The following is a 24,720-nucleotide window of genomic DNA, read 5'->3' as shown; positions in this document are numbered from 1 at the left end:
CATTTGTAATAACAAAAACCTAGAAACAACCCAATCAATATCTTTGAGTAAGTGAATGAATCTCTCGAGTCCTTTCCAACTTCTAGATGGAAGTGTCTGGGGCCTCAAACTAGGCTTCACAGCCAGTGACAGGCACTGAGTTAGCTACCCCCATCCCCTGGGCAATCAGTGGGGCTCCCTGCAGATTTGACTACTTCAAACAGACCCCAGCTAGCCCCTCACTGACAAGTTCAAGGCCATCTAAGAATTGGAGACTCTGGGCTCCTGAATCAATAGGACCCACGTGACTGGGGTCAGGCATCGGAGGCATCAAAGACCCCAGGAGTGGGTAGGGTAATCCCAGGGCTTCTCCACCTGGCAGGCCCACCCACCAGGGTCAGAGAGCCCCAGCCCAGAGACTCAGGACTCAGAGCGTCTCCTTTCCAGGCCCCCAATGTGCAGATGGGCACACTGAGGTCAAGGAGGGGGCTGGGAAGGAGGGCATAGCTTCCTAAGTTTAGCTCAAAGATCCTCCCAGTACCCCACGCCACCCCTCCAGGACCCCCAACCCCTCAGCAGGCCAGATGCCCACAGGCAAGTATATGGGTTCATGCATGCACCTACACACACACACACACACAACACAACACACACACGGACACACACAACTCACACACGCACTCACGCATCCTTCCAGGCTGAGTTACGGTGACTGATGGGCCTTTCTTATCCCTTTACCTCCCCTCCTCCTCCTCTCTCTTCAGTAGCTGGGACTACTCACTCCTCCCTCTCCCCTATCCAGCTCATTATGAGGAAGCCCCATGGAAACAGTAGTTGGAGTTCCTTTTCTTTGGGGGACCATCACGACTCCTGCATCCATCCCTCCAAAGAGTTTTGTCTGGCAGCCAGGCCAATAGACCTTCTGCTATGCTTACATGCACAGCAAAGGAGGCAGAGCCCCCTGAGCTGGGAGCAGGAAAGAGACTTCTAAATGGCTCCTGAGCTCTCAGGCCACAGCCAGGATGGGATCAGGGAGCAGGCCACCATCCCAGGCCAGGTTCTGGAGCAGACTGCAGCTCAGTCTCCCCAGGGCAAGCTACCCTGGTTGCAGACATCAGATCTCCAGTCCCAACCCCAAACCCTCGAGGCCTCCCCAGCCAAAGTCCCCTAAAATCCCCATCCTACCCCAAGCTCTGCTGGGCCTAATCCGGGAGACAGCCTTGCCTGAACTCCACAACCCAGACCCCACTCAGGCCAAGAGTACTGAGGCCCGGCGGGGTGGGGCACCAGCTCTGATGCCACCAGGGGAAGATCACCCCATAAGCCTGGGGCCTGGTCCCAGGTAGAAGAGAGAAGACCCCCCTCCTTCCACCCAGCAGAGGCCCCAGGTATTTCCAGATGCACTTTCTCAGTCAGTGTGCTTCATTTTGAGACATGAGAGGGCCACAGAGCTGCCTCTCACCCCACCGAGGCCCTGGATCATGTTCAGCTCTTTCTGGAGCGGCATGAGAGGCTCAGGCTTTGGTGTCAGGCTGATGGGCCCCAGCCGCTGCAAGGCCTGGGTGAGTTGACTGCCCTCTCCAGGCCTCACTTTTTCCTCTGTAAAATGGGTACAGTCCTGTTAGGATCAAATGAGGTAACAATTAAGCATCTTACACAGTGGCAGGCATGCTGAAAGGGCTCAGCTTACAAACACAGGACACAGACAGTGACAGAGGAGACACAGTCCTGCTGGGGATGACCATCCTGCTTTCCAGCCCAGCCCATTCCCACATTCCCAGGCCCTGCCTCCTCGCGGGGTGGAGAGGGAAAAGGAGGAAACTGGCTGGTAGGGACCCGAGTCACTCCTGGTTCTGTCAGACTTGCTGCCTGACCTTGGACAAGACAATTCTTTTTCCTGAGCCTCAGTTTCTTGACATGAAGGCTGTTTATATGATGTACTCATTCTATTTGCACACTGGCTAACCCTCTGTGCCTCAGTTTCTCCATTGGCCAGAGGATACAACCCGTTCTAAACTATCTCACAAGCCCACATCATTTAACCTGAAGTAAGGCTCAGAGTAGCCCACTGGCCAGGCCACATTTGACCACTTCCCTCATCTGGCTGCTTTCTTAGCCTCCCCTGAAAGCTTGAGAATGTGTGGCACAGACACAGGCCTGGCAGCTCGGTGTGGAGGGTGTGGTGCAGATGTGCCCATGTGGGAGACCACTGAGTCCTGAAGACACTAGGGTGAGTCCTGGGCCTCGTCCTGGATGGAATGGGACTACAATCCTCCCCACAGGCAGCCGGATGGAAGCCACGGTCTCTACCAAGACTCTCTGTGGCTTGGAAAAACTCAACAGAGGCAGGAACAAAGTGAGGGTAAGCTGGCACCACTGGGCCTGGCTGGCACGGCCCCTGTTCCACCGAGTCAACAAGCTCAGATGTCCTTTCTGGTCTTGAAAGAATCTCTATCCCACCACTGCAGAGTTTAATGTCTGGAAATACACCCAGAGCAAACCTGTCTGCTAGTCAGCAAAAACAGGAGCCTAGAGCCGCCACCCACCAGTCAGGGAGATGGGCACCGCTCCCCTGTCGACCTTTCAGCTCCTTCATTTGATGCCATCACTTCCCACCAGCCATGGGAACATTGCCAGTGCAATTCTTTTGGGAGAGGTCCACTTAGGCTCTGGAGGAGTGGCTACTGAAGGGTCAGTTACAATCCCTGCTGGCCAGGAAATGTCAGTCCTACAAGAGGAAAGACACCCATGATGTTGCTAGCAGTAACTCAACTGGAGAGTAAGGGTAGCTTTCAGATTTCAGATGACAAGTTCTTGGAGGAAGAGCGAGCGCTTTGGATGTCAGACCTGGGTTGGAAAGAAAATCCCCACAGGCTGAAGCCCAAGCCAGACTCACAGGATGGTATTTCAATGTAAATGTGAATTTAGCATGCAGTGCAAGGCTCTGAACTGAGATAAGAAAAACAAATCAAGGCACAAGTAGGGGAGGGAGCCAGGCCTTGAGAGGGGAGCTCTTAGGGAGCTCATGGTGGATCCATGCAGGTGTATCCCTCATAGCACCTGTCCCTTTGCTATTCTCCCCACCCCTAGGCCAGCCCTTCCCAGCCAAGGCTTTTCACATGAGATGGATGGTCCTCAAATCTAGCTAGCTTAATAACAACAGCAACAACAATAATAATTATGGTAAAAATGGTGATCTGATAAAAAAAAATTACCCTCACATCTGAATGTTTACTGAGTGCTTACTCTGAACTATGTACTCACATAATCTCTATCTTCATGACTTTCAAGGCTGGTATTATTAAGACCATTTTACACAAGAGAAAACTGAGGCTCAGGAAAATGATATTACACAGAACTAGTAAGTGGCAGAGATTCGATTTGAGCTTTTGTTTATCTGACTCCAAAGCCAACACTCCTCTAAGCACATCTTGCTCTTCTTTTTAGACCATGTTAATAGTGGTATGGAGTTTAGAAAAAGGGAGATGAGAGTCTTATTCAACTGGGGGGCTCAGAACCTATGTGCAGTTCTGGGAAACAAATCTAGAGGGTCATCGATAGGCTGAACCTTGTCTAAAAGCCAGGCCTCTGACCTGAGAAGGGCATGAGAATCTGGCCATATGGATTAATTAATTCAACAGTTTCATTATCATTCTATTATGTTCTTGGAGGCTCTTCGAGGCCCTGGAGATAGAAGGGTGAAGAAGATTGACAATGCCCCTGATGTCATAGAGTTCACATTCAAGTAGAGCAGACAGATAATAAGCAAGTGAGTATATACCAGGAAGTGATGTGGCCTGTGAGGGAAAAGTGTGACTAGAAAGAGACTGGAGATGAAGGGCTGCTCCAGAGAGAGTGGCCAGGGCAGGCTTCTCTGAGAAGGTGGCATTTCAGCAGACACTTGAATAAAGTGAGAGTCAATTTTGCCAATAGCTGTCAAGAGAATGTTCCAGTCACAGACAGCAGCAACTGTGAAGGCCCTGAGGTAGGGAATGAGATAGTGATGATGATGATGATGGTAATGATGGTGATGATGGTGATAGTGATGATGGTGATGATGATGATAATGATGGTGATGATGACAATGATGATGGTGATGGTGATGATAATGTTAGTGATAGTAATGATGGTGACAGTGCTGAATGGTGATGATGATGATAGTGTTGATTATGATGGTGATGTGATGATAGTAATGGTAATGATGATGGTGATGATGATGATGATGGCAATGGTGATGGTAATGATGGTGATGATGATGATAGTGATGATAATGATGATGATAATGGTGATAGTAATGGTTATGATGATGATGGTGATGATGATGGTGATAATGATGATGATAGTGATGGTGATGATGATGGTGATGGTGTGAGGATGATAGTGATGGTAATGATGGTAATGATGATGATGGTGATGATGGTGATAATGATGATAATGATGGTGATGATGATGACATTGGTGGTGGTGGTGATGATGATGATTATGGTCATGATGATGATGGTGATGATGGTGATGATGATGATAATGATGATGATGGTGATGATGATAATGGTCGTGATGATGATGGTGATGATGATGACGATGGTGATGGTGGTGATGATTATGGTGATGATGGTGATGGTGGTAGTGATAATGATAATGGTCATGATGATGATGGTGACGGTGATGGTGATGGTGGTGATGATGATGGTAGTGGTGATGATGATGATGGTGGTGGTGGTGGTGATGATTATGGTTATGATGATGATAGTGATGATAGTGATGATGATGATAATGATGGTGATGATGATGACAATGGTGATGGTGGTGATGATGATAGTGATGATGGTGATGGTGGTAGTGATGATGGTGATGGTGGTGGTGATGGTGATGATGATGGTAGTGATGATGGTGATGATGATGGTGGTGGTGATGATGGTGGTGGTGGTGGTGATGATGATTATGGTCATGATGATGATGGTGATGATGATGGTGGTGATGGTGATGGTGATGATGATGATAATGGTCATGATGATGATAGTGACGATGTTGATGATGATGGTGATGGTGATGATAATAATGGTGATGGTGGTGATGGTGGTAGTGATGATGATGATGATAATGGTCATGATGATGATGGTGATGGTGATGATAGTGGTGGTGATGAGGATGGTGGTGGTGATGAGGATGGTAGTGATGGTAATGATGGTGATGATGGTGATGGTGATGATGGTGATGGTGATGATGATGACGTTGGTGGTGGTGGTAATGATGATGATTATGGTCATGATGATGGTGGTGATGATGATGATGATGGTGATGGTAATGATGATGATGGTGATGATAATAATGGTAACAGTGGTGATAATGATGGTGATGATGATGGTGATAGTGATGATGGTGATGGTGATAATGATAATGGTGATGACAATAATGGTCATGATAATGATGGTGATTATGATGATGATGGTGGTGATGATGATGGTGGTGGTGATGATGACGATAATGGTCATGATGATGATGATAGTGATAGCGACGATGATGATAGTGATGATGGTGATGGTGATGATGATGGTGGTGATGATAGTGATGGTTATGATGGTGGTGGTGGTGCAATTGGGGAAGAGGGCAAAGGCCAGTGTTTCTGAACAAAGTGAGGTGGGAAGAAGGAAGGAGAAAGGAGAAATGTGAGCGGTTGGCAGAAGAAAGGTCATTAGAGAATTAGGCCATAGTAAACTTCGGATTTTATTTTTCTATATCAAGGAGACTCATTGCAGAGTTTTAAGCATGAGAGTGGCATGGCCTAATTTATATACTAAATGGATCACTTCTGCTTCTGGGTGAGGATCACTTTGGCTTCTGGAGGCAAGAGTGGAAGCAGGAAAACCAGGTAGGGAGGATCACAGAAGTTCTTGTGGACCAGAGAGGGGCCAGAGGAGAATGTGAGAGGTGGTCAATCACCCAAGGAGTTACTGAAGGAACAGGTGCTTATCCTAAACAAGAAGAGTTGAAAGTGATCATGAAAGCCATCTTCAAACTTCGGAAGATTGTCACATGGACCAGACGTCAGAACCAAGACTAATGAGTGAGACCGTAGGAATGCTAATTTCTCTTTGAAAAGATTTTTTAATGTTCTGGCAATACTGATTCAAGATGGAGCATGCTTCCTGGTGTAGGCAATGGCCTTCCTACCACTGGAGGTGCACAAGCACAGGTCAGCTCTCAGAGCTATGAGGTGCAGTGAACACAGATTAACATTTGTGATCAGATGGACCTGGATTCAGAATCTCCTTTCTCTGCTTATTATCTGTACTGCCTTCAGCCACTCACTTTTCTAAGCTTTGGTTTCCTCATCCCTAAATTCCTACCTAATTAGATTGTTGTGAGAACATTAAGCATTCAGGTGCATAAAGCACCCAGCACTGTATCTGGCACAAAATAGGTGCTCAATTAATGTCAGTGATGATAATGATGATGGTGACGGTCATGGTAATGATGGTTATGATGATGATAGTGATGGTGATGATGATGATGGTGGTGGTGATGGTGGTGGTAGTGAACTCACCAATCAATCCCTGACTAATCAGTCAGGCATGAAGAAAAAGTCTTCAAAGATGTCCACATAGGGTCCTGGGTCCAGGAGTCCAATGATGAATCTGATCCTATCTGAGTCAAAACACCATAACTGTTAAAGAAAAAGTTATTCAATTATACTTGTTAAAGGATGGTAAGGCAGACTTTATTCAGGACCATTGTAGTGGGATTTTGCAGTGTGGGAGACACTTTGGGTTGAACTCCAAATACAGCATGGGCAAGTGGCAATTTACAGCCAAGGATCAGTGGATGGAAAACTACTAAGAGAAAACATCAAGGGTAATGGAGATTCTGGAACAACTGACATAACTGGATTCTTGCTGAAGACAGGCCAGAGTGACCAGACATCACCTAGAGGATGGTGGAGGATGGGAAACCTGATCAGATATCAAGGGTAATCAGATATTAAGGGTGGGGAGTTCTTTCTAAACTTGCTGAGTTAGAAGAGTTCTTTGCTGAAACTGGATTTTACGAGGAAGTGGACAGGTGGATCTCAAAGAAGGTTCAGAAGCCTAACTAAATTTTGGTCAAGTAAATAATTTTTGTCAGCTCTTGTCCTGTTAACAGATAAGACACAGCCCAGAAACAGAGAACAACTTTCTTAAAGTTCATGTTTCCTGGTTTCCAGTGTAACTCTCTACTTTGCCACAATGTATCTATAGATTCTATGTTCTGGGAAGTAAACAGCATCAACCTTTGTGGCCTCAAAGTCCTGATGATAAAACCCCTTCCTGCCACAGGAGACTGATCTCCATTTACAGACATACATCCAGATAACCTGGGCCATCTTGGCCCATTAAGTATTATCTTATAAGTGTTACTTCTGTTTAGAAACTTCTATGCTCAGTTCATCTTCCTCAGCTCCACCCTCCTCTGCTCCAACAGAAGTTACTATTTTCGTATTAATTTCATTGAGAGTTCTGTGTATTAACTAGCATTTTGTCTTATCTCTGCCATCCTTGACTGTCCTCCAGTGTACCTTTTAGGAACTGCATTCAGCGCTAGTAACAGGGATCTGAAAACTAATGGCTTAAATAAATCAAAGACTGTGATTTTTCCTCTTTTTAAAATAATCATGGACATAGAAAGTCCGCATATCCTATGTTAGATCCACAGGTTCTGTTAATGTCCCAGTTCCTCCTTTGTTTTGCCTTACCATCCACAGTGCCTGAGCTCATTCTAAAGACTGCCTACTGGTCATATGATGGCTGCTGGAGCTCCAGAGATTACTGTCACATTCCAGACAGGAAGGAAAAAGAAGGGAGAGGATAAAAGGGCAGGGAGTCCTGCCAGTTTAACACTTCCAGTAACATTCCATTGGCCACCCCTTTCTGAAATGGGCAGGTAAGTGTAGCTTTGAAGTAGGACACCTGCCCACCCCAATAGCCTTGGTATTCTGCTACTAAAGAAGAGAAGACAAGATTCTGAACAACAGCCTGCAGCCTGGATCCCAGCCAGCGTCTAGGAGACTGAAATGAAGACCTAGAGCTCCTGAAATGAGAATTCTGGCCCCAGAGCTGAATCCAGGAAGACTGGATTGTAGGGAAAAGGTGTAGAGATTCTTTCCTACCTACTTCCACTTAAAAAAACAAATTTAAAATAATAGTTTCACCACAGATGTTTATTATGAAAAATTCCAGACACAAAAAAATGAAGAAAACCAAAATCCTTTATAGTCCCCCACCCAGAGATAACCTCTGTTGGTATTTTCGAATGCATCCTTCTGGCTTTTTTCTATGGAAAATTAGAAATGGACTTTACAACCAGTTTTACATGCTGCTTTTATTCCCTTTCTTTATTTTTATGAGCATTTCCCCAGGTGAATCATTTTATGAAGGTTTTGGGTTTAGCAGCTAACAGTCCATCGTGTGATGTTCCATAATTGACATACAAATCTCCTGTTTTTAGGCATTTAGATGTTTCCCATCTAAATTGAACCATTATAAATTATGTTGAGATAAACGACCCTACACATAGATCTTTATCTCCATCTCGAATTCTTCTTTGGGATAGATCCATGGTCTTCTCAGGTCAACAGGTATGGGCATTTTTAAGGCTTTGCCTGTATTTTGGCCAGTGGCTCTCCCGGGTGGCAGGCCTGGCTTCCACTCCTCCCGTGGGGTCTAAGAGCCTCTTCAAAAGCGTTTCTGAGGCCTTCCCCTCACTTCTTCACTGTCTTCTCTGATTCAGGCCTCCGCCTCCTCCTCCGGTTCCCTTGGGGAAAAAAAGAAAAAAAAAGTTTATACTCTGAAATATCTAATCATGTATTTATCTCTAAGTACTTTAAAAAGTCAATATAATTACTCTAGTCCCATTAAGTTTAATTTGCAGCAAATTATGCATTTAGCGTGAAGTTGGGGGTGCGTTGCTGGATGAAGTGAGTAGGGTTTGGCTATTTAAAACGGGCGCTGGCGACAGTAGCGCAGGCTGGTTAAGCTGCAGCAGATCCTTGCAGTAGAGGGGCTCTTCCCAGGTGGGCGCTCCAGCCAAGGCCCCTCTGCGTTCACCTGCACCATGACCACTTCCCTCGGCCCTCTCCCCTCCTCCTCTCCTCCTGGGGCCGCTCCCCAGGGTACTGGAACGAGACCAGCCCCAGGCAGGGCAGACCGGGGAATCAGGGGTCCCACACCCAGGAGCACCCCTCACCGCGAGGGACTGGCTTCGGCGGATAAATGCCCGATTCCCCCTCGAAGGGCAGAGTCAGCACCCCCCACACGGTCCCTGAGATGGCCCTGGGACCGAGCCGCCGCCCCCGCCTTTTGATTCAGCCTCTTCCCGCCCGGCTAGCCCCTCCCCACTGTGCTTCCTGGGATTGCCTCCCAAATCAGCTGCCTGCGCCTTGGAAGGACCCCATCCAGACAGCAGGGGTCCTTCCAGGGCCCAGCCTCGGCTGGAATACCGGGTAGGGCTTGAGAGACGCTGGGAGGGGGCCGGCGGACCGCGATGGACAGAGGTAGGGGAGAGAGGGCAGAGCCACCCAGGTGGATGAGCAAGTGAGGGTGCTCTCTTCTTCTCATCTATGTATATGTACAAAAATTTTGTGTGCATCCATCTAACCAACATCCTGCTAAGATACACCACATATCCTTTACCCCCAATGTCTCTTATACTCAATTTCTAGCAATTCTCCCAGCCACAGCCCCTTTCTGTCACCGTAGATTAATTTTCTCGTTCCAGAATGCCATATAGATAGAATTCCATGGTAGCTATCTAGGATCTCGTACCTGTTTGTGTTTATACGTTGATTCTCATTTGTTGCTCAGTGTTAGTCCGTTAGGTAGATATACCACAATTTGTTTATCCATTAACTTGTTAATGGATGATTGAGTTAATACTAGTTTGAAGCTATTGTGAATAAAATTGCTATTAAAATACTCAAATAGTCTATTTGCAGACCGAAGTTTTGTGTTTTGTTTTTTTTAATCACTTTTGGGTACGTAAAAGTAGAATTTTTACATCAGAGTGTGGGTGTATATTTTATACTATAACAAGCTGCCAAGTTGTTTTCAAAAGTGACTTTATTATTTTACATTAGCTGCAGAAATAGGATTTTCATTTGCTCTGTATACCTCACCAATACTTGGTATTATCCATCTTTTTAATTTTACCCATGATGCAGATACCTGACTAATAATGTTGAGCAGTTTTTCATGTGTTTTGCATCTCTTCTAATGTGCAGTGTATGTTGCAGTCTTTTGCCCATTTTTATTGAGTTTTTCTTTTCATGATTCACTTGTAGGAGTTCTTTATATATTCTGGGTACAAGTCCTTTGTCAGATATATGTATTACGACTATTTTTCCCAATTTGTGGCTTACATTTTCTTTTCAAAAAAATTTTCAAGTGTATAGTACATTGTTATTAATTATAGGCACCAGGTTCTTTAATGATATTATTTGAAAAGCAGAAAGCTTTATGTTGATAAGTCCAAATTAGTATTGTTTATAGTTTTTTCTTTCGTGGTGATCATGGTTAGTGCTTTTATGTGAGTGTCTTAAGAAATCTTGGTCTACTTCCAAATTATGAAGATATATATTCAATATTTTTCTCTTGTATTGCCATTAGTTTTCATGTTTAGGTCTATGTTTTATCTCAAATTCATTTCTATATAAGATGTGAGGTAAGGGTCTAAATTTATAATTTTTCCATGTGGATATTCAGTTGTTACAGCACCATTTATTGAAAAGACAGTCCTTTCCCCCATTGAAATATCTTAGTCTTAGAGAACATGTATGTGTGGGTCTACTTAGGGCCTCTCTACTCTGTTCCATTAACCCACTTGTCTCTTCTTACTTTGTCTTGATTATCATACCTGCATAGTCTTGAAGTCGGGTATTATATGTCCTCCAAGTTTTATTTATTTATTTATTTTTCTATTTATTTATTTATTTTTGAAATGGAGTTTCGCTCTTGTTTCCCAGGCTGGAGTTCAGTGCTGCAATCTTGGTTCACTGAAACCTCCACCTCCCGAGTTCAAGAGATTCTCCTACTTCAGCCTCCCAAGTAGCTGGGATTACAGGTTTTTGCCACCATGTCTGGCTAATTTTTTGTATTTTTAGTAGAGACAGGGTTTCATCATGTTGGCCAGGCTGGTCTCGAACTCCTGATCTCAGGTGATCCACCCACTTTGGCCTCCCAAAGTGTTGGAATTACAGATGTGAGCCACCATGCCCAGGCTGTCCTCCAAGTTATTAATGAATGTTTTGGCTAGTGTAGTTTTGTTGCATTTATGTATAATTTTAGAACCAGTTTGGTGATTTCTACCAAAAATAAAAAATCCTGCTTGCGTTTTTCTGTGCATGTGTGTCAAATTTATAGGTCAATTTGGGTAGGATTGACATATTAACAATAATCTTTTAACCCATGAACACAATATGCCTATTTATTTAAATATTCCTTAATCTTCCTGTGAAATACTTGTGGTACACAGAATACAGGTCAGGCATATTTGAAAAATCCTTAAATGTCTTGTTTTTGATGCTATTGAAAAATGGTATCTTTTAAATATTTTCAAATAAGCCAGGTGTGGTGGCTCACGCCTGTAATCCCAGCACGTTGGAAGGCCGAGTCAGATGGATCACTTGAGGTCAGGAGTTTGAGACCAGCCTGGCCAACATGGTGAAACCCCATCTCTACTAAAAATACAAAAATTAGCCAGATGTGGTGGCATGCACCTGTAATCCTAGCTACCGAGGAGGCTGAGGCAGGAGAATCACTTGAACCCGGGAGGCAGAGGTTGCAGTGAGCTGAGATCCTGCCACCACTGCACTCCAGCCTAGGCAACAGAGCTAGATTCCATCTCAAAAAAAAAAAAAAAAAGGATAGAGCAGGCATCAGCAAGCTTTTTTCTGTAAAGAGGCAGACAGTAAATATTTTAAGGTTTGCAGACCACATGCCCTCTATCACAACTACTTAATTCTGCCATTGTAGCATGGAAGTGGCCATAGACAGTACGTAAACAAATGAGCTTTGGCTGTGTTCCAATAAAGGTTTATTTACAAACTGAGGAGAGCAAAGATGGCCATCAAGCAGACCACCCAGAGGCAAAACTCCTTATTGGAGAAATTCAGAAGTAATTAGACTTCCTTGTTATCTAACGCAGCATCTGGTACCAGGCTTCCTTCTCCAAAATATATAAGTAATTAGAATTTCCATATACCTCTGGAATGCATGTCTTTTGATACCCATTGTGCAACCTTTGCTAATGTCAAGGCACCAAAATGTCTGCAAATGTAATCATTTACCATGACCTCCATGACTAATATGGTCTAAATTACCCTTAAGCTCCTGCTTTAAGGTTCATAAATACTCCTAAGGAAAATTCCACGGAGCGTGCTCAGTCCTCTCTTGCTGAGGCACCCCACTGCACTTTTCTGCACTGTTTTTTCTATCTCATAAAACTTCCTTTTTCAAATCTATACTATTGTCAGTAAATTATTTTACAACCTATGAGCCAACCACTCTCCACTGCTAGGGCTCTGACACCTCACCTGGCACAAACACTAAAATTTGACTTCTCTACAATTTTACATGTCACAAAATATTATTGTTTTTTGAATTGTTTTCAACTATTTAACAGTTTTTAAAAAGCATTCTTAGCTCACAGGCCATAAAAAAACAGATGGTGGGCCAGATATGGCTCACAGGTCATAGCTCACCAACCTCTGGCATAGAGAAATCAATTGATGTTTATTCTATGGCTCACACAGACAACATCTTAAATTTGCTTATAGTTTCATCCTGAAATTTGTTAATTCTAATAGTTCTTTTTGTAGCTTCATTAAGATTTGCTCTAAAACACTTGTGTCATCTATGAACAACTAAAGTTTTAATTCATCTTTTCCAAACCTCAAGCTTTTCTTTCTTTTTCTTGCCTTATTGAGTTAATTAGTCTTCAGCACAATGTTGAATAGTACTGATGATAATATCCATCTTGACCTGTTTCCAGTAAAGGGAATGCATTCAGCCTTTCACCGATACACCTATTGTGAGCTCTAGGTTTTGCATAGGGGCCCTTTTTAAGAGTAAGGAAATTCCTTTTTATTTCTAGTTTGCTCAGAGTTTTTGTCATGAATGGCTGTTAAATTTTGTAGGTGCTTTCTTGGCATATATTGAGATGATCATATGGCTTTTATCCTTTGTTATACTAATGTGGCAAATTATGTATGATTGATTTTCTTTTCTTTTTTTCATCTTTTATCTTTTATTTTAGGTCAGGGGGTACATGTGAAGGTTTTTTAATGTAGGTAAACTCATGTCATGGGGGTTTGTTGCACAGATTATTTCATCACCCAGATAATAAGTCCAGGCCCCATTAGTTATCTTTTCTGCTCCTCTCCCTCTTCCCACTTTCTACCCTCAAGTAGACCCCAGTGTCTGTTGTTTCCTTCTTTGTGTCATAAGTTCTCATCATCTAGCTCCCACTTATAAGTGAGAACATGCAGTATTTGGTTTTCTGTTCCTGCAGTAGTTTGCTAAGGAGAACAACCTCCAGCTCCATTTATGCTCTGGCAAAATATATGATCTCATTCTTTGTTATGGCTGCATAGTATTTTGTTATGTATATGGACCACATTTTCTTTATCCAGTCTGTCATCAACGGGCATTTAGGTTGATTCTATGTCTTTGCTGTTGTGAATAGTGCCACAATGAACATTCAAGTGCATGTGTCTTTATGGTAGAGTGACTTATATTCCTCTGGATATATACCCAGTAATGGGATTGCTGGGTCAAATGGTATTTCTGCTTTTAGCTCTTTGAGGAATCACCATACTGCTTCCCACAATGATTGAACTAATTTACACTCCCACCAACAGAGTATAACTGTTCCCTTTTTTTCTACAACCTCTCCAGTGTCTGTTATTTTTTGACTTTTTAATAATAAACTTTCTGACTGACGTGAGATGGTGTCTCATTGTGGTTTTGATTTGCATTTCTCTAATCATCAGTGATATTGAGCGTTTTTGCATATGCTTTTCGGCCACATGTATGTCTTCTTTTGAAAAGTGCCTGTTCATCTTTTCATATCCTTTACCCACTTTTTAGTTGGGTTGCTTGTTTTTCTCTTGTAGATTTATTTAAGTTCCTTACAGATACTGGATATTAGATCTTTGTCACATGCATAGTTTGCAAGTATTTTTCTCCCATTTGGTAGGTTGTCTGTGTTACTCTGTTGATAGTTTTTTTGTTGTTGTTTTGTTTTGTTGCTGTGCAGAAGTTCTTAAGTCTAATTAGATCCCACTTGTCAATTTTTGCTTTTGTTGCAATTGTTTTGGTGTCTTTGTCATGAAATCTTTGCCCATTTTTATGTCCAGGATGGTATTGCCTAGGTTGTCTTCCAGAGTTTTTATAATTTCGGGTTTTACATTTAAATTGTTAATCCATCCTGAGTTGATTTTTGTATATAGTGTAAGGAAGGGGTCCAGCTTAGTCTTCTGCATATGGTTAGCCAGTTATCCCAGCACCATTTATTGAATAGGGAACCTTTTCCCCATTGCTTGTTTTTATCAGCTTTGTGGAAGATCAGATGGCTATGGGTGTGCAGCCTTATTTCTGGGCTCCCTATTCTGTTCCATTGGTCTACGTGCCTGTTTTTGTACCAGTACCATGCTGTTTTGATTACTGTAGCCTTGTAGTATGGTTTGAAGTTGGGTAATGTGATGCCTCTAGTTTTGTTCTTTTTGCTTAGGATTTCCTAGTCAGGTTCTTTTTTTGGTTCCATATGAATTTTAAAATACTTTTTTTTTCTATTTCAGTGAAGAATGACATTGGTAGTTTGATAGGAATAGCATTGAATCTGTAAATTGCTTTGGGCAGTATGGCCTTTTTAATGATATTGATTCTTCCTGTCCATGAGTATGAAATGTTTTTCCATTTGTTTGTGTTTTCTCTGATTTCTTTGAGCAGTGTTTGTAATTCTGATTGTGGAGATCTTCCACCTCCCTAGTTAGCTGTATTCCTAGGTATTTTATTCTTTTTGTGGCAATTATGAATGGGATTGCCTTTCTGATTTGGCTCTCAGCTTGGCTGTTGTTGGCATATAGGAATGTTAATGATTTTTGTACATTGTTTTGTATCCTGAAACTTTGCTGAAGTTGTTTATCAGCTGAAAGAGCTTTTTGATCAAGACTATGGGATTTTCTAATACAGAATCAAGTTGTCTGCAAACAGAGATAGTTTGACTTCCCTTTTCCTGTTTAGGCGGACTTTATTTCTTTCTCTCGCCTGATTGCTCTGGCTAGGACTTTCAATACTATGTTGAATAGGAGTGGTGAGAGAGAGCATCCTTTTCTTGTGCTGGTTTACAAGGGGAATGATTCCAGCTTTTGTCCATTCAATATAATGTTGGTTGTGGGGTTGTTGATTGATTTTCAAATGTTAATAACCTTGAATTCCTGATCATTCTTGCTTGGTCATGACATATTTCTAGATTGTATGTTTTAATAATTTTTAGTGGTTTTTGCATCCATGTTCCTGAGCTAATTTTCTTTATTCTAATGTGCTTGTCAGTGTTTGATGTCAGAGTTATGCTGGCCTCAAAATAAATTTTGAAATGCCCCCACTTTTATTATCAGAAATAATTTATGGAAAATTTGTATTATTTATTTCATAAATGTTGGGCAGAATTTGCCACCTGGCCCCAGAGCTTCCTTTGCAGAAAAGGTTTTTAATTATGAATTCAATTTAAATATTAGAAATAGGGTTACTCAGAACTTCTATTTCCTCTTCTGTTAGTTTTGGCACAAATTTTAAGAAATTTTTCGAGTTTGCCTGAGTTATTGAATTTATTGGCAAAAAGTTGTTCATAATATTTCTTTATAATCATTTTAATGTAAAGACAATCTGTAATGATGTCCCCTGTACCATTCTTGGTATTGGCGATTTATGCTTTCTTTCATTTTTTTTACATTGTCTTAGTCAGGTCAGCCTGCCATAAAATATCACAGACTGGGTAACTTAAACAGCAGAAATTTATTTATCCTAGTTCTGGAGACTAGGATGTACAAGATTAAGGTGCCAGCTAATTTGGTTTCTTGTGAGGGCTCTGTTTCTGATTTGAGGATGGCCACCTTCTAGCTGCATCCCCACATGACAGAGAAATAGAGGGAAGGGGTTAAGGGACAGGGAAAGAGCGCCTGCAAGTTCTCCAGTGTCTTTTCCAATAAAGATACTGATCCTATCAAATCAGGGATTCACCCATATTGACCTCATTAACTTAATTACCCTCTGTGTAGGTCCTTTGTCCAAATATATTCACACCAGGAGTTGGGGCTTCAACATATGAATTTGGAGTTGGGGGATACAATTTCATCTATAGCATGTCCGCTTAATAAATTGACTCTTTCGATGTGTTCCTCTTTGTCTCTTTTATGCTCTTTGCCTTGAAGTTTACTTTCTCTGGTATTATTATAGCCATATCAGCTTTCTTATGCTTATTATATATATTTTCATCTTTTTTCGTCTCAGTCTCTCTGTGTCTTTATATTTGAAGTGTATGTTTTGTAAACATGATATATTTGGGTCTTTTAAACTAAGATTTCTGACTTATTTCAAGTGTTGTATCTATGTTCACTTTATTATCTCTTTATTTGTTTTCTACTTGCCCCATTTGTTCTTTGTTTCTTTGTTCCTTCTTTCCTGTCCTCTTTTTGGATAAACTGAGTATGTTTTAGGATTCCAATTTAGCTCTTTTACTCATCATTTACTTATATTTCTTTGTGCTATTTGTTCTAATGCTTATAACATGTTGTTTTCCCATTGAGCTCATTGAGGTTTTGCTTACACTTGCCAGTTCAGTGGTCAATATGCATCCTTAACTTGTCTCAGTGTAACTTAAATTAATATTATACCAGTTTATTTGTGAAAAGGTCTTATAATAATGCAACTTTATTTATATTCACTCTCATTTGTATTATTGTCATATATTTTATTTCTGCCTGTGTTGTAAACTCTATAATACTTTGCTATTATTTATTCTCTAAGTCATTAATTAACTTTTATAGAATTGAAAAAATGTATTTTTTATGTTTACCATTTCCAATGTTTATCTTTATTTTCTGTAGATCTGAAATTTCATCCTATACTCTTTGTCTTTAAACTGAAGAATTTCCTTTAGGATATTTTGTAGTATGCATCTACTGACCAATTTTCTCACCTTTCATTTCTCTGAAAATGTTTTTAATTCACCTTACTTTAAAATAATTTTTTGCTGGATCAAAAAGATACTAGATTAAAAGTTGTTTATCTTGGGGCCTCCATTTCTCTGATATAAAATCACCTTTCATTATTATCCTTGTTCCTCCGTATTAATACGTTTCATGTCCTCCCCTCTGCCCCTGATTTTTCTTAATCTTTAGATTGCAGCAGTTTACTATGATATGTCTAGATGTGATTTTCTTTAGATCTGATTTTCTTTAGAATTATCTTACTTGGAAGTCACTGAGCTTCCTGAATCTATGTATTGCTGTCTTTTATCGACTTTTGATGTTATTTATCTAACATTTCCTCAAATGTTTGCTCTTCTCTTTCATTCTTTCTCTCCTCTCACAAGTTACTGAGGCTTTGTTTGTTGGGTTTTTTTTCTCTGTGAGCTTTAATCTGAAGGATATCTAATGACCTGTATTCAAGTTCACTGATTTCTTGTGCTTTTTCCAATCTATTGCTAGTCCCATTTATAAATTTATTTTTATATTTTTATTAAGAGAGTTTATTTTTTATAACAGATTTAGATATCTAGGACTGTAAACTAGTTCAACCATTGTGGAAGACAGTGTGGAGATTCCTCAAGGATCTAGAACTAGAAATACCATTTGACCCAGCCATCCCATTACTGGGCATATACTCAAAGGATTATAAATCATGCTGCTATAAAGACACATGCACACATATGTTTACTGTGGCACTATTCACAATAGCAAAGACTTGGAACCAACCCAAATGTCCATCAGTGACAGACTGGATTAAGAAAATGTTGCACATATACACCATGGAATACTATGCAGCCATGAAAAAAGGATGAGTTCATGTCCTTTGCAGGAACATGGATGCAGCTGGAAATCATCATTCTCAGCAAACTATCGCAAGAACAGAAAACCAAACACTGCATGTTCTCACTCATAGGTGGGAATTGAACAATGAGAGCACTTGGGCACAGGAAGGGGAACATCACACACCAGGGCCTGTTTTGGGTTGGGGGGAGGGGAGAGGGATAGTATTAGAGATATACCTAATGTAAATGACGAGTTAATGGATACAGCACACCAACATGGCACATGTATACATATGTAACAAACCTGCACATTGTGCACATGTACCCTAGAACATAAAGTATAATAAAAAAAAGAAAAATTGAACAGATAATACAGAGTTTGCCTATTATCTGCCAGCACACACACACAGTTTTCCCCACATTAATATCTTACATTAATGTAGTAGATTTGCTACAATTCATGAACTAATATTGATACATAGCAATTAACTAAAGTCCATAGTTTATTCAGATTTCTTTAGTTTTTATGTAATGTTCTTTTTCTTTCCAGGATCCCAGTCAGAATACCACATTGCATTTAGCTGTTCTGTCTCCTTAAGCTCCTCTTGGCTGTAACAGTTTCTCAGGCTTTCCGTGGTTTTGATCACCTTGACAGTTTTGAGGACTACTGGTCAAGTACATAGTTGGATGGCCCTCTTGGAGTTTTTCTGATGTTTTTCTCATCAGTTAGACTGGAGGGTAGGTTTGAGGGAAGAAGATCACAGATGTAAAGTTCCACTCACATCATATCAAGGCTACAGACTATCAACATGATTGATGATTATTGATGTTGACCTTCATGCCCTGGCTGAAGTCATGTTTCTCAGGTTTCTCCACTGTAAAGTTACTCTTTTGCTCTTTTCCATACTGTACTCTCTGGAAGGAAGTCACTATGAGTAGTCCACATTTAAGGAGTGGGGAGTTATGCTCCATCCTTGAGGGGAAGAATATCTACAAATATTATTTGGAATTCTTCTTTACAAGACATTCGCCTCTTCTCCACAATTTAGTAATTTATTCAATCACTTATTTATATCAGTATGGACTCATGGATATTTATTTTATTTTGGTGGTTATAATCCAATATGACTATTTATTTTGTTGCTCAAGTTGTTCAAGTTTGGGCCATCTTTTGCTGTAGGCAAATTTATTATATATTTATTATAGTTATTTCAAAGTTATTGTCTGCTAATTTCAACATCTTGGTCATCTGTGGTCCTTTTTCTTTGGCTGATTTTTTTCTTGACTACAGGTCACATTTTCCTGCTTCTTCACCTGTCTAGTCATTTTTTATTTTATGCTGGACATTTTTTTTTTTAATTTTGGGATGGAGTTTCACTCTTGTTGCCCAGGCTGGAGTGCAATGGCACGATCTCAGTTCACTGCAACCTCCACCTCCCAGGTTCAAGTGGTTCTCCTGCCTCAGCCTCCCAAGTAGCTGGGATTACAGGCACCTGCCACAATGCCTGGCTAATTTTTTGTATTTTTAGTCGAGATGGGGTTTCAATGTGTTGGCCAGGTGGGTCTCGAACTCCTGACCTCAGGCGATCCACCTGCATCGGCCTTCCAAAGTGCTGGGTGGCATAAGCCACCGCGCCCGGCCCGACATTTTGATGATACTCTCTAGAGACTTGGTTTTATTATCTCTCTGAAGAGTAAAACAATTGTTTTGGCCAGTGGTTACATTACTTTTAGATAACTTTTAACTTTTGGATTCCTGGCGTTATGCTTTGTTTGGTGGAAAACTCTATTTCAGGTTTATTCCTGATCTAAAAATGAATCCTTCCATTATAAGATGTAGTCTTTACTTCTAATGTGTTGCCATTCTGGGGATTTGTTGCCATGCCCTCACACTTTGTAGAATTCTGAATCCAAATTCTGTCTCCCTGGATTGGGTGGATTCTGAAATCTCTGCTCAGCGATTCCACCTTTGCAGCCGTTGCTCTCCCTTTGGGTTCTTTCAAGTCTTGCCTGCACATGTCAGTTCAAGAGGTATCCAAGGATCCGAAGGGAGTTTATATACAGAATTTGGAGATGTCTCTCTGTGGCCCCTCCTTTCTAGAATTGTCCTTAATCTCCAGCCATTTAGCAGCCCCGTACTCTGTCCTCTGACTCTTCAAATCACTCAGAAAGCAGCTTTCTTCATGAGCAGCAGAGGGACTCACCCTCAGAGGAAAAAATAAGGTAGTTCTCACCCCGTGTGGTTGTCTTCTTTCCAAGACCATAGTCCCTAAATTTCTGCTGAGTTTGGGTTGCTCTCCACTTTCTTCAAAAAATAGTCTTTTAAGTATTTTTAAAATATTTTGTCTAACGTTTATAATTGGTCCAATACAAACTACTCTGCCAATATCAACATTCATAAGCTATTTATTTATTTATATTTATTTACTTCAGAAATAAAAGTCTTATTTTGTCATCCAGACTAGAGTGCAGTGGTGCAATCTGGGCCCAAGTGATCTTTTGCCTCATCCTCCTAAGTAGCTAGGATAACAGCCACACACCACAGTGTCTGACTTTTCTTTTTCTTTCCTTCTTTTTTTTATTTTTTTAATTATTTATTAATTTATTTTTTTGGTAGAGGTGAGGTTTCCCTGTGTTTCCCAGGGTGGTCTCAAATTCCTGGCCTCAAGTGATCCCTCTCACCTCAACCTCTCAAACTGCTGGGATTACAGGCATGAGCCACTGCACTCGACCTGCTTAATATGTAGTTTTGACAGCCCCCTTAAATCTATCTGAATTAAGACAAGGTAAAAGTCAAATCAATATGATGGTGTAAGCCAGGAGTTTGTCTGAACAGCTACTGTCCTTCTCTGAGCCTCCATTTACTGTAGAAGGGCTAATAATTCTCCCTGTATTGGCTAGTGGTGAAAGCTAAGGAACCTGGCATGCAGTAGGTGCTCTCTGAATGAGGCACCATTGGGACTCCCTTCCCTTTCCACTCAGTAGAGCTACCCAAGTGTCATGGCCTGCACATCAACTCCTGCAGCAAAAATGCAGTACTTCCTCACCTCTCTCCTGACTGTCTCTTCTAGCAGTGTCTGGCTCTTAAGAGCTTCTGGCCTATTCCATCCCAAGGCCCACTTGTAGGTGCATTTACAAAACTGTGAGTTCTACAAGGGTAGGGGTCTTGTCTTTCTCAGCTCTATATGTCCAGCGCCTTGAAAAGGAAAATAAATATAATAAGCATTCATCCATTCATTCATTTATCTAATACTATTGAGCACCTATTATATTCTGGGCACTATCCTAAGTGCTGTGATTCAGCACTGAACAAGAGGGACAATATCACTGCTCTTCCTGACATATTTGGTGGAGGAGGTGGGCAATATACTAATAGGTCAAATACATAGTATGCAAAGATGGTAATGAGAGCAATTTAGGATAAAACACGGGGGAGGGGAAGACAAGGCAAAAATGAGGAGAGCGTAGTATTAAATAATGAAGTCAGGAAAGGTGACATTGTGATCAAAGACTGAAACAAGGTGAATGAATGAACCATGCAGATATTTGGGGGATGAATATTCTAGTCAGAGGGAACAGTCCATGCCAAGGCCCTGTGGTGGGAGTATGCCTGACCTATGTGAGGAACAGTGAGAAGGACAGTGGGGCGGAACTTGGTGACTCATTTTAAAACCCCCTCTCTCTTTCTCCTGCCTCACACTTAGAGACTGGAGAAAAGAAGAGGAACCAGCAGACAGAAGCAAAGGCCAGTAAGGTTGGAGGAAAACAGAAAAGGCAGGTTGCTCTGGAAGGCAAGGAGGAAAGAGTGATCATGTGTGTGCCAGATGAGGACTGAGACTTCTCTGTTGGATTTAGCAACAAACAGGTCATCGGTGACCACAGCAAGGGCCATTTTGGTGAACAGATGGGGACACCAACCTGATAGGGTGAATTCAAGAGAGAAGAAGGAGGAGAACGGTTGAATGAGCAAGCTTAGGCAACACTTTGAGGGGTTTTGCTTAGGAGAGAAGCAGAGAAATAAATAGGGCAGGACTTGGAGGGGAATGAGGAGTCAAGAGGTTTAATTCTTTTTTTTTTTTTTTTTTTTTGACAGAGTCTTGCTCTGTTGCCCAGGCTAGAGTGCAGTGGTGTGATCTCTGCTCACTGTAACCTCCACCTCCCGGGTTCAAGTGATTCTCCTGCCTCAGCCTCCCAAATAGCTGGGACTACAGGCGTGTGCCACCTTGCCTGGCTAATTTTTGTATTTTCAGTCGAGATGGGGTTTCACCATATTGGCCAGGCTAGTCTTGAACTCCTGACCTCAAATGATCCACCCAACTCGGCCTCCCAAAGTGCTGGGATTGCAGGCGTGAACTGCTGCGCCCAGCCACTTCTCTTTTAAATGGGAAAAATATTTGCATGCTGTTTGCTGCTAATGGGGGTGATTGAATAAAAGGGGAAAATTTGAGGATGCAGGAGAGAGAGAAGCGATATTCTTAAGTAGGCCATGTGTCTTTGCCTCTCCTGGTCCCAGCACATTAATTGTTGATCGGGGAGTGACCCTTCTCCACCCCCTTCAGTTCAAATGGCCCAAATGAGGCTGCTTGAGTCCCTGGCTTCAGGAGTGGGCATTTGACCAGACCTGATCAATAAGAGCACTGCAGTCCCAGGTCAATGACCCAAGCTGCCCCACTCTGAGGTAAAGATCAACAGCCCTAGGAGTTTTGTTGGAGCACCTAAGAATGGGAGACTCTCTTTCCACTGGGGTGGCTGAACTGACAGGGTGTGGGCTCAGCTGTGCCTGCACCCAGAGCCTGACCCAGCATGGGGCCTGCCCCACCATAGAGCCTGTCATGGGGCAGGCTAATGCCTGTGTAATACAGCTGGCTTCCTGGAGCCTGGCTGCCCTTCTCCCAGGCTGGTCTTTCCTTGCTCCATCACTCTGTTTTAGTTCCTCTGTAGTCATCATCACTACTTATCTTATTACTTAATTTGTTTATTCATTTATTATCTCTCCCACAGGAACCTTGATCTATCTTTTCCATTGGTGTATCCCCAGGATCTCTTTCTGGCATAGAACAAGGCTTCCAATAAATATTAGTTGATGAAAAAAGTGAATCTGTAAGAATGTGCTACAGCTGCATATTCATCTTGAACCACACCTCACTTATCCAGGCATCTGGCAGCTTCAGCTATCTAGAATGCAACACAAATACCATAAAAGCCCTGGAGTTACCAAAATGCAAGTCACATGGACCATGTCTACAAGCACAAGCTTTTTGTTTTTGTAAACAGAGGTGCTCCCTCACTCAGAGATGAGAGGCTCCTACTGCAGGCGCAGTTCTTACATGCCCGATGAGTGGGTTATCCAACCACAACAGGTTAGTGGCAGGGTTCTGGGATGGGTGGGGCCGGCTAGAACGTAGTACATGAACACCAGTGAGAAAGGACATCTGGGGCCCAGAAGACCAGAAAACACCAGAAGGCAGATGACAGAACTCCAGGAGAAGGCAGACTGCAGGCTGGGCTTCAGTCCTCTGGGGATCCTCTGCGGTCCTCTAGGACTAGAGGACGTAGGGGTGAGAGTGAGACTCAGAGGGCACAGAGCAAAGCTTAAATTATGCTCCACAGTGCCCTTTTCATAAACAGGAATGCAAGGTGCATTTTATCATCCATTTTTAAAGAGATTGATTCAATGCAGAGGAACAAGCAGAAGAAATAAAAATCAACTGTCGTCTTAGAGATGCCTCCAAGATGAGCGTGTGATATGGCAGGTATTGGTTCTGCTCGTCCATTCCAGTGTCATTAAATGTGCTTCACAAACATGACTCTTATTGGCTGCATAATATTCCATCACATGAACATCAATTATTCCCCTACTGGACAATTTGCTTCCAAATATTGGCTGTTAACCATAACATTATAGTGAGATTCTTGTACGTAATCATGGAGGCTCAGACCTGTCTCTTGATGGTAGAATTGCTCAGTCAAAAGTATGGGCATTCTAGGATGCGTTATACATGCAGTGAAATTTATCCATTCTGAAGCTGGGTATTGGCACATTTTAGATGCTAAATTAATCAGATCTTGGTGGATAAAGAAATAAAGCTCATTGGCCGGGTGTGGTGGCTCACGCCTATAATCCCAGCACTTTGGGAGGCTGAGACAGGCAGATCACGAGGTCAGGAGATCGAGACCATCCTGGCTAACATGGTGAAACCCCGTCTCTACTAAAAATACTATAAAAAATTAGCTGGGCGTGGTGGCAGGCGCCTGTAGTCCCAGCTACTCGGGAGGCTGAGGCAGGAGAATGGCATGAACCTGGGGGGCGGAGCTTGCAGTGAGCCGAGATCGCACCGCTGCACTCCAGCCTGGGCGACACAGCAAGACTCCATCTCAAAAAAAAAAAAAGAAAAGAAAAGAAAAAGAAATAAAGTTCATTGTAGAAAAACCCCTGTGTAACACCTCTCATCCCTGGATAGTAACTGACTGGTGTCTTCCGGGTGCACAATCGTGTGTGTGCATGTGTGTACGCACGTGTGTGTGTGTTCATGCACCCACATTTCACTGGTACTATCCAACTACTCTGTGAGCTGTTCGTGGTAGGGATTGTCACCTCATTATACAGATTAAAAAGCTGGGGCTCAGAGGGCATGAATAGTACAGTAAAAGGAGCATGAGCAGACACACCTGGGCTTGGAT

Source organism: Macaca mulatta, chromosome 1 (genome assembly GCF_049350105.2).
Source record: "Macaca mulatta isolate MMU2019108-1 chromosome 1, T2T-MMU8v2.0, whole genome shotgun sequence".
Taxonomy (NCBI): domain Eukaryota; kingdom Metazoa; phylum Chordata; class Mammalia; order Primates; family Cercopithecidae; genus Macaca; species Macaca mulatta.
This window is presented reverse-complemented; position numbering follows the sequence as displayed.